Source organism: Notolepis coatsorum, assembly GCF_963971535.1.
Source record: "Notolepis coatsorum genome assembly, chromosome: 15".
NCBI classification, from domain to species: Eukaryota; Metazoa; Chordata; class Actinopteri; order Aulopiformes; family Paralepididae; genus Notolepis; species Notolepis coatsorum.
In genome coordinates, this window is record NC_140179.1 from 56,593,671 (window position 1) to 56,610,255 (window position 16,585).

The following is a 16,585-nucleotide window of genomic DNA, read 5'->3' on the forward strand; positions in this document are numbered from 1 at the left end:
CAAATGTTTGGGGAAAAATAGGTTGTGTACATTAGACAAAACATTACATCAAACTATTAGTCGCATAAGTACTGGTTACTTTCTCATATTGTGGAAGAAGCCAAAGTTAAGTCAAGGCAGGCATATCCCAACACTCAATGCTGCAAGCCCCTGGCAGATTGCAATGATAAATGCAAATGAGAAGGCAAAATTATTCAAATACATCGTTCATCTCCTCGTACACTGAGAGCATCCCTTCATCTCATAGCCTCAGGTGGGTTGAAAGTTTAATGTCCGTTTGAGGACTGCAACAGAAAATGTACTGGAAGGGCACAAATATGACCATATGGTAAATGCATAATGTCATATGATATAGGTTAATCAAGGATCAATCAACCAATCAATCAAGGATCCAATCAACAGTCATCTCCCGCCTCGACTACTGCAACGCACTGCTAGCTGGCCTCCCAGCCACTGCCACCAAGCCTCTTCAACTCATTCAAAACGCAGCGGCCCGCCTGATCTCAAACCTACCGAAGTCGGCCCATGTCACCCCACTTCTTAGGGACCTGCACCGGCTCCCCATTGCTGCACGTATCCGCTTCAAGGCCCTCGACCTAGCATACCGTGCGGCAAAGGGAACCGCTCCCGCCTACCTCCGGTCAATGGTCTCTAACTACACACCCTCAAGACCCCTACGCTCTGCATCTTCTGGCCGCCTCAGACCTACTCCTATCCAAGCTCCCGGAGGGTCATCAAAGAGAAGCCGCCTATTCTCAGTCCTTGCCCCACAATGGTGGAATGAACTACCCATCCCAGTTAGGACAGCCGAATCCCGTCCAATCTTTCGCCGTCGACTAAAGACTCACTTCTTCAACCATTATCTGAAATGATTTATATATAAAAAAAAAAAAAAAAACTACTAACCCTGACTAACCTTACTGTCATGCAATTGTCCTAATAAACTAACCTACACTGTAACACACAACACTTTGATGAACATTGTTACTCAGCTGATAGAGTTGTACCCTTCTTGCTGTCTTGTCGCACAGAACTTGTAAGTCGCTTTGGATAAAAGCGTCAGCTAAATGACTAAATGTAAATGTAAATATCAATCAGTCAACTTAATGAATAGCTAACATTAGCGTTTTGTAGGTAGGCTAGCTTGCTAGCTATCCAGTAACTTTAACAGAGTTGAAAGCTACTAAGTAAGGTTAACCCCCCAAGTTTGCTAGCGTCTATGTACATAGCTAGTAGGGCTGGGCGATTAATCGATTTTTCGATTAATTCGAATGAATGATCTAGGACGATTTTCAAAATATATATATATATTTTTTTACCCTTTTTTATTTTACAAAAAGTGGTGTTTGGTGAAAGTTAGATTTGCACTTTATTAATCCCAATAGGGCAATTCATTCTTGTTTGATGATCAATAGGCACGTTTTATTTGTTTTAAGTGAAGTTTGGTGAAAAAGCGATTATTGCACTATTAATCCCAATAGGGACATTCATCTTTGTTTGATCAAGAGTAACCTTTTATATATATATATTATTATATATTTTTTTAAAGTGAAGATTGGTGAAAGTTAGGTTTGCACTTCAATCCCAATAGGGAAATTAATCTTGGTTTGATAATTTTTTTGTGTCAAATAAAAACAAAGGTTATTTGAATGATTTCCTATGCGTTTCTAGTTTTCAAGAGAAAAAAAGCGATTTAAAATCGGAAATCGGATTAAAAAAAATTGGAGATTTTATTTTTAGGCCATATCGCCCAGCCCTAATAGCTAGCTAGCTACATGTTCAATTGCAACATCAAAAGTGTAATTTTCCCATTGCTGTCACCACCTACAGTATATTCACAGCCAGGCAGCATACAGCACTGTCAAGTTATCCGAAACTAGCAAAGACATTTCAGGTTGACCGCTTCCCCCCTTTGGAATAAAAGCGTGATGGGTCATACTACTTGAATCGTGAATGCAATTTTTCAAGGGAACCTTTTGTTTGAAGATTTTGTGAAAATAGAGCAACAGAAAGAATACAAGAGATTAGGCTACATATAGTAGCATTATGTAAATGTTACAGGGCCTTATGGAATGGCAACCTTCTGGCTACGTAGATAATGTAACACAAATATTTGACAGGATACCGATCAAAGTTGATAATCCTTCCATCTAAAATGTTCGATATCCAAATGTTTCGGTCCAAGTCGAGTCAAGTCATTCAGGTTAAGTCTCAAGTCATTCAGGTCAAGTCTCGAGTCACTTGTGAAAAGTCTTAAGGGAATGTGAAATAAAGTTGAGTTAAATCACAGTGTTATATTCACCAGTTATTCACTGTCGCAAGAGCAGACGAGTCTCAACTCAAGTCATATTTTGTAAACTTGCAAGTCAAAGTGAATGTCTCAAGTTGTCATTTTTGCGACTCAAGTCCTGACCGATTCCAAGTCTCAACCAAGTCTGTCTAGTCCAAAGCTCTGGTTGTCAGTAGGGTTGGGTATCGTTTGGATTTGACCGATTCCGATTCCGATTCTCCTTATCGATTCCTGTTCTAAACGATTCTCGATTCCGATTCTTTGAGGTGCAGGTCAAAACAGGTCACAGCTTATTTCGCAGGAGAACATTTATTTGAAAAATCCTTTTTTTCCATATTATATATTGTAAAATATATATATATTTTACATACACTGTAAACTGAAAAGGCACACGTGTACATGAAACTCTTATAACATTGCAAGTTGGCAGCAGTCTAAAAACAAAGAGCTGCAGCCCAGGTGGGTGTTGAGATATGAAACAAAATAAAACAGTCATGTGACAAATTAAATAAAGAGCAGGGAGGCGTCTCCAGCCTTGGCATGTGCCAGCTTGGTTTGCCTCTTGTCATAGTCCACCATACAGTATGTGTGTATGTGTATTTGTGTGTTTGTATGTGTGTGCTCCCCTCTCTCCCCCTGCTCCCCTCTCCCCCTGCTCCCGTCTCTCCCCCTACTCCAGTCTCTCAAACTTCAATAACTGTAACTGTAAAACTGAAAAGGCACATATGTACATGAAACTCCTAACTTAATAAACTGAAACCTGCTGAAATAACATTGCAAGTTGGCAGCAGTCAGTCTAAAAAACAAAGAGCTGCCGGGCCGTCTCTCAAACTTAAATAACTGTAACTGTAAACTGAAAAGGCACATATGTACATGAAACTCTTAACTTAATAAATGAAGTAACGTAAGTAAGATGTGGTTGACCTCACTAAGCTGAGAGATTAGATTAGATTTTTCAACCTGGTACCAAGATGGGATCAATGTGTTAGCTAAATAGTCCCTTGTAGGGGGGGTGTACTTTGGATTAATTGAATGGATCATAGCCCTGCAAACACAAAAACAAACATAAGATATACAGTACACAGAAACACCCTGTAACCTCTGTGTCACTCTTATTTGCATTCAACTCACAAGTTCGCTTGGGTCATTCATTCATCTCATCTATTGACTTGCATCACACAAATGCATTTTTATATATGTATGGCTGTTCTCACTTCTCAGCCTCACTAAGACTTGCTAGTCAGTGACAGACAGTGATAAGACAACGTGAATGTATCTATATTTACATGAAGGAGAGGGAGGGATAGAGAGAGAAATATAGAGAGAGAGGGAGGGAGGGAGCGAGAGACATAACGATTAACGTGCCAAAGACAAATCTGTCAATTGTAGTGACTACAGTATTGGTTCGTGTTCATCTTCTGACTATGTTGTGTAGTGGGAGGGAACTAATGATCTGGCACCGCGGCCAGAGGGGACATCTATTGCGGTTGCACTGGCTGTTATTCATTCATTACTGTGCTGGCGATTCATGTGCTTGTGTTCTTGTTTACTGACGTGGCTTTGTACATTAAACAAACATTACGTTACCTCCGTTTATTCCTCTTTCCTCCGGGCACTACACAATACAGTTAAACCTGAACTGTTACTGTAACGTTAGGTCAGGGGTAGATAACTGTTAGTAGCTACCCTACCATGCTAAGTTAGTTAGCTTAACGTTATTCTTCTTGCTTACCGAAATGTGGGCGATTCAACGTCTGAAAAGGGATGCAGCCTTTTCACCACATAAGCAGTTACTCTCTGTGGCACTCTGCAACTCGCTCCTTCGACAGCTTTCCCCTTGCTGCCAAAGTGAATGGGGTGTCGCGTTGCGGTTGAAGAAACTACCCAGCTGGCTGGTAGCAGCAGCAGCAGCAGCCGCTCCAGGCTGGCTGACGTTAGAATGAGCATCACGCTGCGAGCGTTCAACAACTATGAACAGATTTGACACCGTTTTAGCAATTGGTAGTCTATAACTTTATCTATAACTGCATCCTCCTTTGTTGGAAATACGTTTGTCACAGGTGTTGCACTGTGCCAACCCGTCCTTTATTAACGTGAAATGAAGCCAAGCTTTCGAACGGAGTTTCCTCTGTTCCATGTTTTGTTTTGCGACTACTTCCAGAACCGGAAGTTAGGAACCGGTTCTTTTTAGAACCGGTTCTCGGTGCCCAACCCTAGTTGTCAGTGGTTTAGCCCAGCATCAAATATTAAGTTGATCTGCATATTGACCAACAGTCATTTGACTGAAAAAAAAATCAAGGAAACCAGTTCCAGGCCTTTCAGGTTTAATTTATGTGCAAATCTGTATTCCTGATCAGATTAATGTTTGGCCAACACACTGCTAAGGCCTAACAAAATGTATTGTTTGGTTCCTGTTGGTTGTCAGTTAACACATTGACGGCCACAGGGATTAGACGGGCCCCACTCTATACGGCCAGCATATCATAATAAGGTTTAGGGATGCCCCGATCACGTTTTTTGCCACCGATCGTCGTGAGCCATATCGGCCGATACCGATCCGATACCGATCGTTTTTGATTAAAAAGAAATTAAAAATTATTTTATATAAATTTTTTTATTTTTTTTTATAAAATGTATATATTATATAATTAGACTTGTACTTGTATTATCTGCGAGACATCGCCACCACGCAACAAGTCAAAATGCTCGCTATCTGCAAACAGCTCCACTGTCTGTGTGTACTCTAGTAGCCTCCAGCTCCAAAAAGGATTCTCCGGAGCTGCACCTGGTCCCTATACTCGAGTAGCCTCGAGCTACGGCAAGGATTCTCCTGCGCTGCAGATGGACCCTATTGATATAACGTTACTGTGCTTTGGTCATATCACATTCAGCAAGCCCTCAGCTCGAATACGCATTGAATCAATGTTATAAGACATTGATATCAAGAGCTATCTGTAGCTACTGCTAGCCGGCTAGATGACATTAAGACGGAACTTTTTAGTTCAATGGGACATTTCGTTTTGAACAGTGAACTAACATCAGCTAACGCAAGCTAACGGAGGTATCAACATGGACTAATAGACTTGCTGGAGCATTTGTTGATATCAAGAGCTATCAGTAGCTAGCCGGCTAAATACCGTTAGACAATGCCTACTAAAAGTGAATAGTTGACTACTTGACTGGGTCATTTTGTTTAAACAGTAACGATAGCTAGGTAGCTAACGTTAGCTCAGGTCGAATGCACTATAGACTCGAGCAGAGGAGCCGCCTCTCAGTCCTCTGTGTTTACAAACTGTACACGGGTGCGGGCGGGGCTATGGAGGAGGAGCAGCGGCAGTTTGCAGGTCCTGTGTGTCTGAGACAGACAGCGAGTGAGATCTCCGCTTGATCGGTTTCCGCGATCGGCGAATATGACTCATTATCGGAATTCACAGATCGCATATTTATACTGATTATCGGCCGATAACGATCGGTGGCAGATCGATCGGGGCATCCCTAGGTTTCATTGTGCATGAGGCTGTTTGTATCTAGCTAAATCTATACTTTATATTATTGCTATCTGTCCATTCTCATTGTCAATTGACACTATAAACCGTCCCTTCAATATGCCTTAAACAAATATTTTTTTCATAAATACGTTCCCATTTTATAGCGTCTTGTATATGAACATTATAGCAGAATTTTCTGGGGTATTTCTTGGAACACGAGATACAGGGCGCTAAGCTAATAACGTTAAATCGAATGGCGTTTTGGCTATAGACCAGCTAGAGCTAAAACTCAAAATGCATTTGATCTGTATCATGGTCCACCATGAATGCATGAAAGGGGGGGGCGGGGGACGTCGTTTCTGATTATTGACCAATAATACCAATAATGGCATTAGCCTCAGTAGCCTAATTCGCGGACCGGGTGGATGGCTATCAAAGCAAGGCCCGATTGGGCTGTAATTGACGTCAAAAAGCTCTTACCTGTGGCCGGTTGGACTGCAAAAAGGATTTCCCAGTTATCGATCGCCATCTGGTAGATCCATATGTCCATTGGCTGACGCTATAATTAGGGATGCGATAATTATCGGGCCGATATCAGCAATTATGACGTCATCCCGATACATTTACATTACATTTACATTTAGTCATTTAGCTGACGCTTTTATCCAAAGCGACTTACAAGTTCTGTACGACAAGCCATCAGGAAGGGCACAACTCTATCAGCTGAGCAACAATGTTCATCAAAGTGTTGAGTGCTACAGTGTAGGTTAGTTTATTAGGACAAGTGCATGACAGTACGGTTAGTTAGGGTTAGATTTTTTTTTTAATTCAGATAATGGTTGAAGAAGTGCGTCTTTAGTCGATAAACCGATAAACCCGATAACGTTATTGATAGCTCCGATAATATATTTTTTGGTATAAAAAATGCGGTGTGGGTGAATTGGGATGAAGGGTGTTTGTTTTTACTTTAGGCTCCTCCCGTTTTGCCAGTACTGTGGTACGACTGATAGCGTGTGGTTTAGGAAGAGGGCGTTTTACACAAATCCAGCGTTCCCTTTCTTAGCTGTGATGTAGCCAAGTAAGTTTCTGAAGCAGTGCGGATGTAAACAAAGATGGCGTCAGTAGTGTGGGGAAAAAAGTTTGCTTGCTATTTGTAACAAATGCAATGCAGAAGTTCCACGAGGAGGGAAAAGGGCAACAACTTATAATACATCCAACCTAACAAGTCACCTGCAACATCACCACCGCTACGATGGTGTTATTGTGTTAAAAGCCTACGACGACGCGCCAGCAGCAAATCTAGCCCCTTTCATGACTGTGATGCAACCCTTGGTTGAATACGCAGTCACTTATTGCTCCGTAGTAGCCAGGTTAATTTGCACCACCAAGCACTGCTTAAAAGCTATCGGCTTGAGCCCTTGGGTCATTTCTGTCAAACTTCTTTAATTTAGCAAACGCCTCGTCAATAGGTACAAGCGGCGCGGGTTCCTTTGTAGCTGGCTTTGGATTCACAGCAGCTTTAGCTGCTCGCGCGTCGTCGTAGGCTTTTAACACACCATCGTAGCGGTGGTGATGTTTAGGGATGGGTACCTTTCACATTTGAACCGATACGGTGAATCGATACCGGTACCCAACGGTACCTTTTTTCGGTACTTTAGTCTAAAAGAAATTTATTTACCTACCTCAGTCGTGAAAAAAAATCCTAACTTCAAATAACTACAATTTCGACCGTTTTCGGCTTGCCATTGCTCCAACTGCTTTGTTGTTGAATCAAGTCAAATCCTAGGTAAGCATATATTGTGCGTGTGAACGTTGACATGAAAAGAAAAAAGGTAAAAGAAAAAATCTTTTTTCGGTATCTCACTTGAATCGATACTCGGTAGTACCGACGTGTTTCGGTTCGGTACCTCAAAAGAACCGAATTCGGTACCCATCCCTAGTGATGTTGCAGGTGACTTGTTAGGTTGGATGTATTATAAGTTATTGACGGATTGTGAATTTTCTGATTCAAATTATATTTATTTGAAAAAATAAATATGGTCACTTTATCAGTCAAAACTGTTGTCTTGGCTTTGTTTTGTTCATAGTAGTAACGCTCATGTCATGATAAATCTGGTTAGGTGAAAACTACAGGAATATACATTTAAAAAAAAATATTTATAATACAATAAATATCGGTATCGGCCTTGAGGCAGGGCTGTACGTTAACTTTTTTTGCACATAGCACTGGTGCTACAGAGGTTGATAGTTTTGTAGCACAGGCCAAAATCTTGTAGCACGAGTATAAAACGTCTCTAAAATCTCTAAAAACAACCACAAGTAGTGCAGTTCATTACTTAAATAGGTATGTGACTGGCAAGGGACATGAATCTTGCATACAGGGCACACAAAATCCAAACTTTAACAAGAAATGCTTTCAGACAAATTCTTTCTTTATTTGCCCATAATGTAAAAATAAAAAAACAAGGACATGGGTAGAAACACCTAGAAACCAACATAACAAATAGATATAATGCATGCAAACACCTGTACATATTTGTGGAACCAAATAAATAAATTTATTATTATTATTATTATTATTATTATTATTATTATTATTATTATTATTGTGCGTGTGTGTGTGTGCGTGTGTGTGTGTGTGTGTGTGTGCACTGCACACGTGTCACAGTTCCAGCATCATGTCTGCTGGCCACTTTTTCAGATCCACACACACACACACACACACACACACACACACACACACACACATACACACACACACACACACACACACACACACACACACACATACACACACACACACACACACACACACACACACACACACACACACACACACACACACACTATTGCATTAATCAGAGGTACAAGGAACTCTGCATGAATGAAAAGTGCTTTATAAATAAAATAAAATGAATTATTATTATTATTATTATTACCTTATTTGCATATTGTCTCGTTATTAGATAGATTGATTGATAGATAGATAATTAATACTTTATTGATCCCGGAGGGGAATTTAAGTAGCCATACGATGGAGTTCTTTTTACAGAGTAAAATTAGCGGCTTAAATTTAGTGAACAGCATTTCTTCCTTGGCGATGCAATATGCCACATTCATCTTAAGCTTTACCTCGCGGAGATCAGCATCATCCGCTCTGGTCGCCTGTTTACTCAGCGAGTGCAAGAGGGTGCCGGTGTCCCGGCCCGCTCAGGGGTTTGTTTAGCGTTGAAGGCATCCCGGGCAAGAATGTGTCGATGGGACGTATTGTGTTTATTAATGTTATCCCTTTTTAGGATATTGTTACCCGCGACATAGGGATTCTCTGATCGGATCTTTTCCGGAGTCTCCCGGCACCAGTGACAGAAGAAGAATAGCTGCGCTTCCTCATTAAAAAATATCCACGGAAAATCATTTTTCCACTCTGCGTTATATCTGTACATCTTGTTAATCTTCTCCTTTTGTCTCGTTTCTATTAACGGTGGTCCCTCTCGGGCTCGTTTGGGGTTTTGATCTTGTACTTCTTTAAAAGCGCTTCATCTTGTCGAAGTCACCCAGTCACTGTACATTGAGCTCGCAACTAGTCGCGGGGATATTGTTCGCTAGGGATTATGGGATTTGGTGTTTGATTATGGACTCTACGCGAGACGGGACATTGTTTTTAATCGCACGAGACTACAAGTACCAAGTGGATAGCGTGGCGCAGTGGTCCATTCAATTTACCGTCACACTTTCTCTTTTTTTTGCTTGCGCCACGGGCCATCGCACCAGTGCTACTAAAGTCAATTCATTCATCGCACAGACTGACGTCAGTGTCGCACGTGCGACATATATGTCGCACTGTACTGCCCTGCCTTGAGGAGCATAAAGTTATCGGTATCGGGGTCAACAAATCAATATTGTGCACCCCTAGCTATAATCCTTTACTGCATACTGAATTCAGCGTCCCAAAAACTATTTCAGGCGATTGGCTACACGCATAGCTGTAGGCTAACAGAAAAATCCATTATAAAAAAAACACCGGTCTCTAACAGGGAACACTGCATTATCGAGACAGCGCCCCTATGAGGATCTGGCCGGTAATGCACTTTTCCGAATTCCAAGAGTAGGGTAAATCTGCAGTGCCGCAGGGTGACATTGAGTGTAGGGCTGGGCGATATGGCCTCTAAATGATATCACGATATTTTTTGGCTATGTCACGATACACGATGTACATCACGATATTTTGACATTTCCTCTAAAGCCCTTAAAAATGACCCTTTGAAGCCTACAGTCACGCCAACATGACGATTAAAATAGTCCCTGCAACATATGTCTGCATTAAACCCATGAAGATGCTTTCAAAAATAATTTTATTAAACATTTCAAAAATTCTAAAAGATTAGTCTACTGACACACTAATACAGAAAAATGTTTATTAACTTCTAAGACAATTTATATAAATACTCTTGGGTGCCTAAGACTTTTGCACAGTACTGTTTTCTATCCACTTTAGCCAAAAATACACACACACTACTGTGAGAAAATAATAATCTTGTAACCAAGGAATGGTCCGCCTATACTTTTTTTTTTTTTTTTTTTTTTTTTTATATCTTTTCCCCCCTCCATTTTCCTCCGATTTTCTCCCATCCCAATGTTAGTCGTTATGCCAATTCCCAATCCCCTTCCTGGTCGCTGCGCACTTACCCCCCACAGTCAGATCATCTGGGAGAGTGGAGGCTATCACGTGCTTCCTCCGACACACGTCCAGCCAATCAACCGCTTCTTTTCACCTGGCAGCGCGGATATTCTCCGAGAGGGCGTAGCGTGTGGAAGGATCACACTATCCCACTCAGGTCCCATCCGCGCTTAGCAGGCGCCCCGACCGAACTGTAGGAGTCGCTGTTTACAACGACCCGGACCCACCCCGCCAGCTTCTCCCACCCTCTAATACTGCCAATTGTATTAGTGTGAACGGCCAGCCAAGCTGGTGACAACCCCGGAGCTGTGAGCTGGATTCGAACAGGCGAATCCAGCTCACAGCTCCGGGGTTGGTGACAAACGCAATCTCCGCTACGCCACCTAACCGCCCCGGTCCGCCTATACTTTTAATATATAGTAATATAAAATCACGGGAGACTTGATCGCTTAGACTTATGATTTTTATTATCAGCAATGTTATAATATCCTACTGGTAAACAAAACACTGTAAATGTGTGTGTGCATCATCATCATATATATATATATTTACTTTTTAATCGCATGAAACATTATGAAGTATTCTCTTATGCTGCATGGTGCCCTACTACCTACTCGACTCGGTAGAACCCCCCATAGATTAGATAGACCCCCCCATCAGTGTAGCTGGGGCGCCGTGACGTCAACGCGACACGGATTTCGACGCTAGCTAACAAGCTACTGTATGAATTCAGTGCCTTATTAGCTCATTTGCGCTAGCCGCAATGCTAACGGTTAGAACGCGAGGCTACTACCAGTTCATCCACCTGAATAAAACATGTATGGCTAACGTTTAAACTCGCGAAGCTCTGTCCACTTCTCTCACGCTGTCGTATCCCCGTTCCCTGTTTCCTTAAAACAAACCTGTGGCGCCGCCTCTCTGGGGGTGTGTGTGTGTGTGTATGGGCGTGTACATGACGTAGGTTGGGGCGAGTCTGTGTGTATAATTTTTCTTTGAGGGGGAGAGACGAGAGAGTAGAGCGCTGCGCCAAAGTAAGTCATCTCAACCGCGGCGGCTTATAAACTGATGTGAGGGATTGTGAGGAACATCACGATGTCCACGATACGTTTAAAAAGTGTATCGTTTATGAACTGTACCCGATATTTATATAATATCGTCATATCGCCCAGCCCTAATTGAGTGGGATATTACAATGGAATAAAAGCCAAAACAACCTTACCACGGACATATCCGTGGTTGGCCCTCAACCGTTGGATCCAAAACACGGACATGTCCGTGGTTGGCCCCGAATGTTAAGGCCATGGGTACTGGTAGGTAGGGCATTTTTTTTTATTATTATTATTTTTTTCACGTTGACTATGGATAGGGAATTTCTTTATTTCATTAAAATGTTCACAACAACATGGATGCATGTACTCTGCCAGCATGTTTAATATCCATAATACTAAAGGGTTGACTAAGATTTTTATGAAACTTTAAAAAAAGAAGAAAAAGAAATTGGGTTACACCTAAATCGGCAGGGTCGGTCGGCAACCGGAACCAAACCATTTATTTTGATAAGCCCAATATCTAACTATGCAAGTTAAGTTAAGGCTGGTCTGTCATAGTTCAGGAGTTCAGTATCTGTTCTTTTTATTTTCTCCAGAGCCCCCACAGCTCTGTAAAGAGGAGGTCCCCCTTGAACAGCAGGAGAGGAGCCCCAGTCTGGAGCAGGAGGACCCAGAGCCCCCACTGATTAAAGAGGAACAGGAGGAAGACTGGACCATTCATGAGGGAGAGCAGCTTCAATGGTTGGAGGAGGAGGCTCATAACAAAGACTCAATGTTCACTATAACCTCTGTGAGCGACCTCCATGATCGACACCATCATCAGTCCGTTTATCTTAACCAGACTGTAGAAAACAGAGAGGCAGAGCCTCTACCCAGCACCTCCACCGAACAGACTGACGCAGAAGCTGATGGAGTGGGCTGTGGAATAACAGAATCTACCAGCATTTGTAATGTGAACTTCAACTTAAAGTCTACCCTGACACCCCCCACGAATATTCCCACAGGAGACAGGCCGCATGTTTGCAATGTCTGTGGTAAAGGATTCAATCAAGTTAAACACATGTATAGACACAAGGCAATTCATACAGGAGAAAAACCATACAGCTGTAGTGTTTGTGGCAAAGGGTTCAGCCGACGTGATACTGTACGGGAACACATGAGGACGCATACGGGAGAGAAACCATACAACTGCAGTGTTTGTGGCGAAGGGTTTCGACGACTCTATAATGTCAAGTGTCACATGAGGACTCACACGGGAGAGAGACCGTACAGTTGCACCATTTGTGGGAAAGGATTTATTCAAGCCTCAAACCTACCGAAACACATGAAGACTCACACGGGAGAGAGACCGTACAGTTGCACCATTTGCGAGAAAGGATTTATTCGAGCCTCAAACTTACTAATGCACATGAAGACTCATGGTCAATTCCAGCGTTATGGATGTGACTCTGAGACTCCAAGCAACTAACAAAATGCCTCAGAAAATGCTTTTAGCATAAATTAATTGAATTCCCATTTATATATTCATGGACCTCCTGGGGAGAGTGTAGACACCCCACCCCACCATACAGCACAGCAGCAGCATGACAAAACTATCGGTGTTATGGATGTGACGTGAAATAAATGGGCTTTTGTGACGGCCTATATACTCCCTACAAACTGACTATCAGTCTGTCGCATGAAGGAGGCTGAGCATAAGTAGAATTATGAAAATGTTTATATTTAAATGTCTATGCAACTGTTGGGATCAGTATGGATAGTGATCAGACTATATATAATGTGTTTTAGGAACAGGATATATATATATATCAGGAAGCACATGTTTGAACCTTTATTTCCTCCTATTTGATGACCTGTGACCCCCACCTTTTTATTTTTGGGTGTAAATCCAAAGACTGGCTACTCTTAGGCCATGTCCAGACGAAGACGATTTTGGTTGTATCCGTCAAAGTATTTTATCTTATGCACCTTTCGTCCACACGGAACTAGGGGAACCGGTTCCTAATTGGCCGATGCCTGGAACCGTGTGGCTCCTGTGACTTTCGATTCCCTTAACGCTGCCAGGTTTTTCCTACAGTTGCGCGCGTTAGCATGTAGCCATGGCAGACTCTATTTGATTCCTTAAGGGCTCGAAATTGCCTGGCTTTTGGTCATATGCTCCCGAAATGCTCCCGCTGTTTGGCTACTTCTATGTGCAGTGAAAACTACTTGAATGCTTTCATTGATTTAGTTTAGGGTGAGCTAAAATTAGCCGCGGAGCTATCGCTAGCTAACGTGAGCTAACGCTATTTAATCAAGCTCACAAAGAGAGATAAACAGCTGACAGCGGATAGTACAGGTACAAATACAATAAAACAGCGGGTGGGGACTGTTCTGTAAACATTGTACTCTTTAGTTCACATATAATAAGAGCCGGATTGTTTATTTACTAAGTCCGTCAGACAGGAAGTACCATGGTGCAACATACAAATGTGTCCGTGTAGCAACACAAGCCAATACCTACAGGACAGGGGCCCGGGGAGGGAGCTCTGTGTGTCTGTGTGTGTGTGTGTGTGTGTGTGTGTGTGTGTGTGAGACAGAAGTCAGAGGAATAACGACTGTTATTCAATAGATTAAATTAGTTTAAGAATAAAAAAATAAATACATTTTAAGAGAATCTCAAATACATTATTTTATTTAAGTGTAGGCTATAGTTAATGTTTTATTTTTTACAGTTTTTGTATTTTTCTGACATGGTAAATGGCTGCTTTTTTATATAGCGCTTTTATCCAAAGCGCTTTACAATTTGTTCCTTACATTTTACCCAATCACTCACACATTCACACAACGACGGCGCAGGCAACCATGCAAGGTGCCAACCTGCTCATCGGGAGCAGTTAGGGGTTAAGTGTCTTGCTCAAGGACACATCGACACGCTGCCCGGGAGGAGCGGGAATCGAACCGGGAACCTCCGGATTGCCAGACGACTGCTCTACCTCCCGAGCCACTGTCGCCCCTGACATGGGGGCTCAACAATAAATGACAATCAGAAATGTCAAGTTGCATGTTGTTATTCTAACCAGCTTAGTTCTGTTGCATTTCCAATTTATTTATTTAAATTATAAATTGATCAGGTATCGATAAGAGAATCGATAAAGAATCGAATCGATAAGCAGAATCGATAATGGAATCGTATCGATAAAATCCTATCAATTCCCATCCCTACACGGAACCCCGTTCTGGGAGCCTGAATACGCAATTTTCTGAGAACGGGTCCCAGAGTGGACAAATATGAAGACGCAATAAATCAATCAATCAACGCCACCCTTGCATTCCCGTCTTTACAAGCCTATACGCATCTTTCCTGAACCTCTCCCTTAATCTGCATGCGCAAACCCAGCCAACAAAAAATAAACATGATACATATATGTCTTATATGTCCAGATATGTCCGGACTCCTCGCTAGAAGTGTTTATTAACACCGGGAGGCTACTGTGATGAAATACACGATACGATACTAGCTAGAGATTAGCGTCGCAAAACCCAAATAAGCTAGCTAAGTAGCCAAGCACATAGACTGTTCCATAGCATACACCTTCAGTTGATCATGACAAATCCTCTCTTACCTTGACCATTAAAAAGCCTCCATAATTTTGTAAATAGTATTCCCATGGCTGGTGTTGAGATTTACGATGCCAGCTTGTGAGAATTCGTTGTAGCCAGCCAGCTAGCGTTTATGCTATTCAATGCTATCAACATTAGCACTAACATACCCAACTAACGTTAATGCCATTCAGAATTTATTAACATAGCTACAACACAGTAACGTTAATACAATTACATGCATCATTAATTGTTTACAATGCACGGGTGGAGCTAGTCGAAAGGACTGGATACAGAGACAAGTTAAACATCAATCAATTAATTTAATACAACAGGTAGTTCGAGCTGCCTCCGACCGCACCACGGGGCTATTATATTATATATGGCTTTGACGCGCCCTCCTGTCGATTAAAATCAGCAGCTCTTCCTCCTCATCATCGATTGCCTGTAGATGCATTTTGCGCCGCGGTGCCGCAGTGTCTCTCCTATGTATCCTTTGGAAACTAGCGTCAGCTCAAAAGCACAGAACCAAACGACACAAGCTATTCTGCTAGCGAAAACAACGATATCCGGTTGGGGTTTTCAAAATAAAAGAGCGACGTCTAAAACAGGAAAGACATTTATTTTGTACATTTGTGGCACACACTTATTTCTTTAGACGATTAAATTTTTACGGATTTTTTTTTAAATAAACTAAATGAAAACTAAAAAGATCAGATCCGTCTTCTTCTGGACAAGGCCAAAGACTGTGTTTCTCCAATTACCCAGAGGTGTCGGATTTCTTAAACTGATCAATGGTGGGGCGGTATTTCCTCCTGATGACCTGTGACCCCACCTTTTATTTTTGGGTGTAACTAAAATTGTATCTTCCACTATTAACCAAGCTCAGAACTTCAAGAACCTTGGGAATGGGAGGGAAACACCCCTCCCCCGAGGCCCAACTACAGTCTAAGGGCTCATTCAGTAGTATTTGCATTACCACATGGGATTGGCCAAAGAAAACTGCAGCAAGAAACGTACCGCACGAAAAAAGCTCACGCATGATGTCACACAAACGGCCCATCCACAACAAGCCACCACCCTGCCGCTGGGCGCTGCATTGAGCCATGAAGCACCATGTGGCCGGTCCGCTGGGCCTCGCCACGGCCTGCTAAAATGGACAAAATTGTCTCTTTATGACCCAAATAGCCCAACAAATGGACATTGACAAAAATCCTGACTATTTTTTGCTCATGATTGGCACCATTGTTGTTGTGATGAAAGTGTTTTTATAATCATTTGTTAGATATAGCATCAGAACTGAACTGCCTTTGTTTGATGTATTGTGTGACGTAGGTTTAGCCAATAAACATGTGTTTTTATAAGGACATCTAATTCTCTCTCTTTTCCTTGATTTCTGTGACATAAATGTTCACTAAATGATGGTTAACTTTATAATCCCTGAATTAATCAAATGACTGACCGTCACTGAAAGTTACACAACTTCCATTAGTCTCTG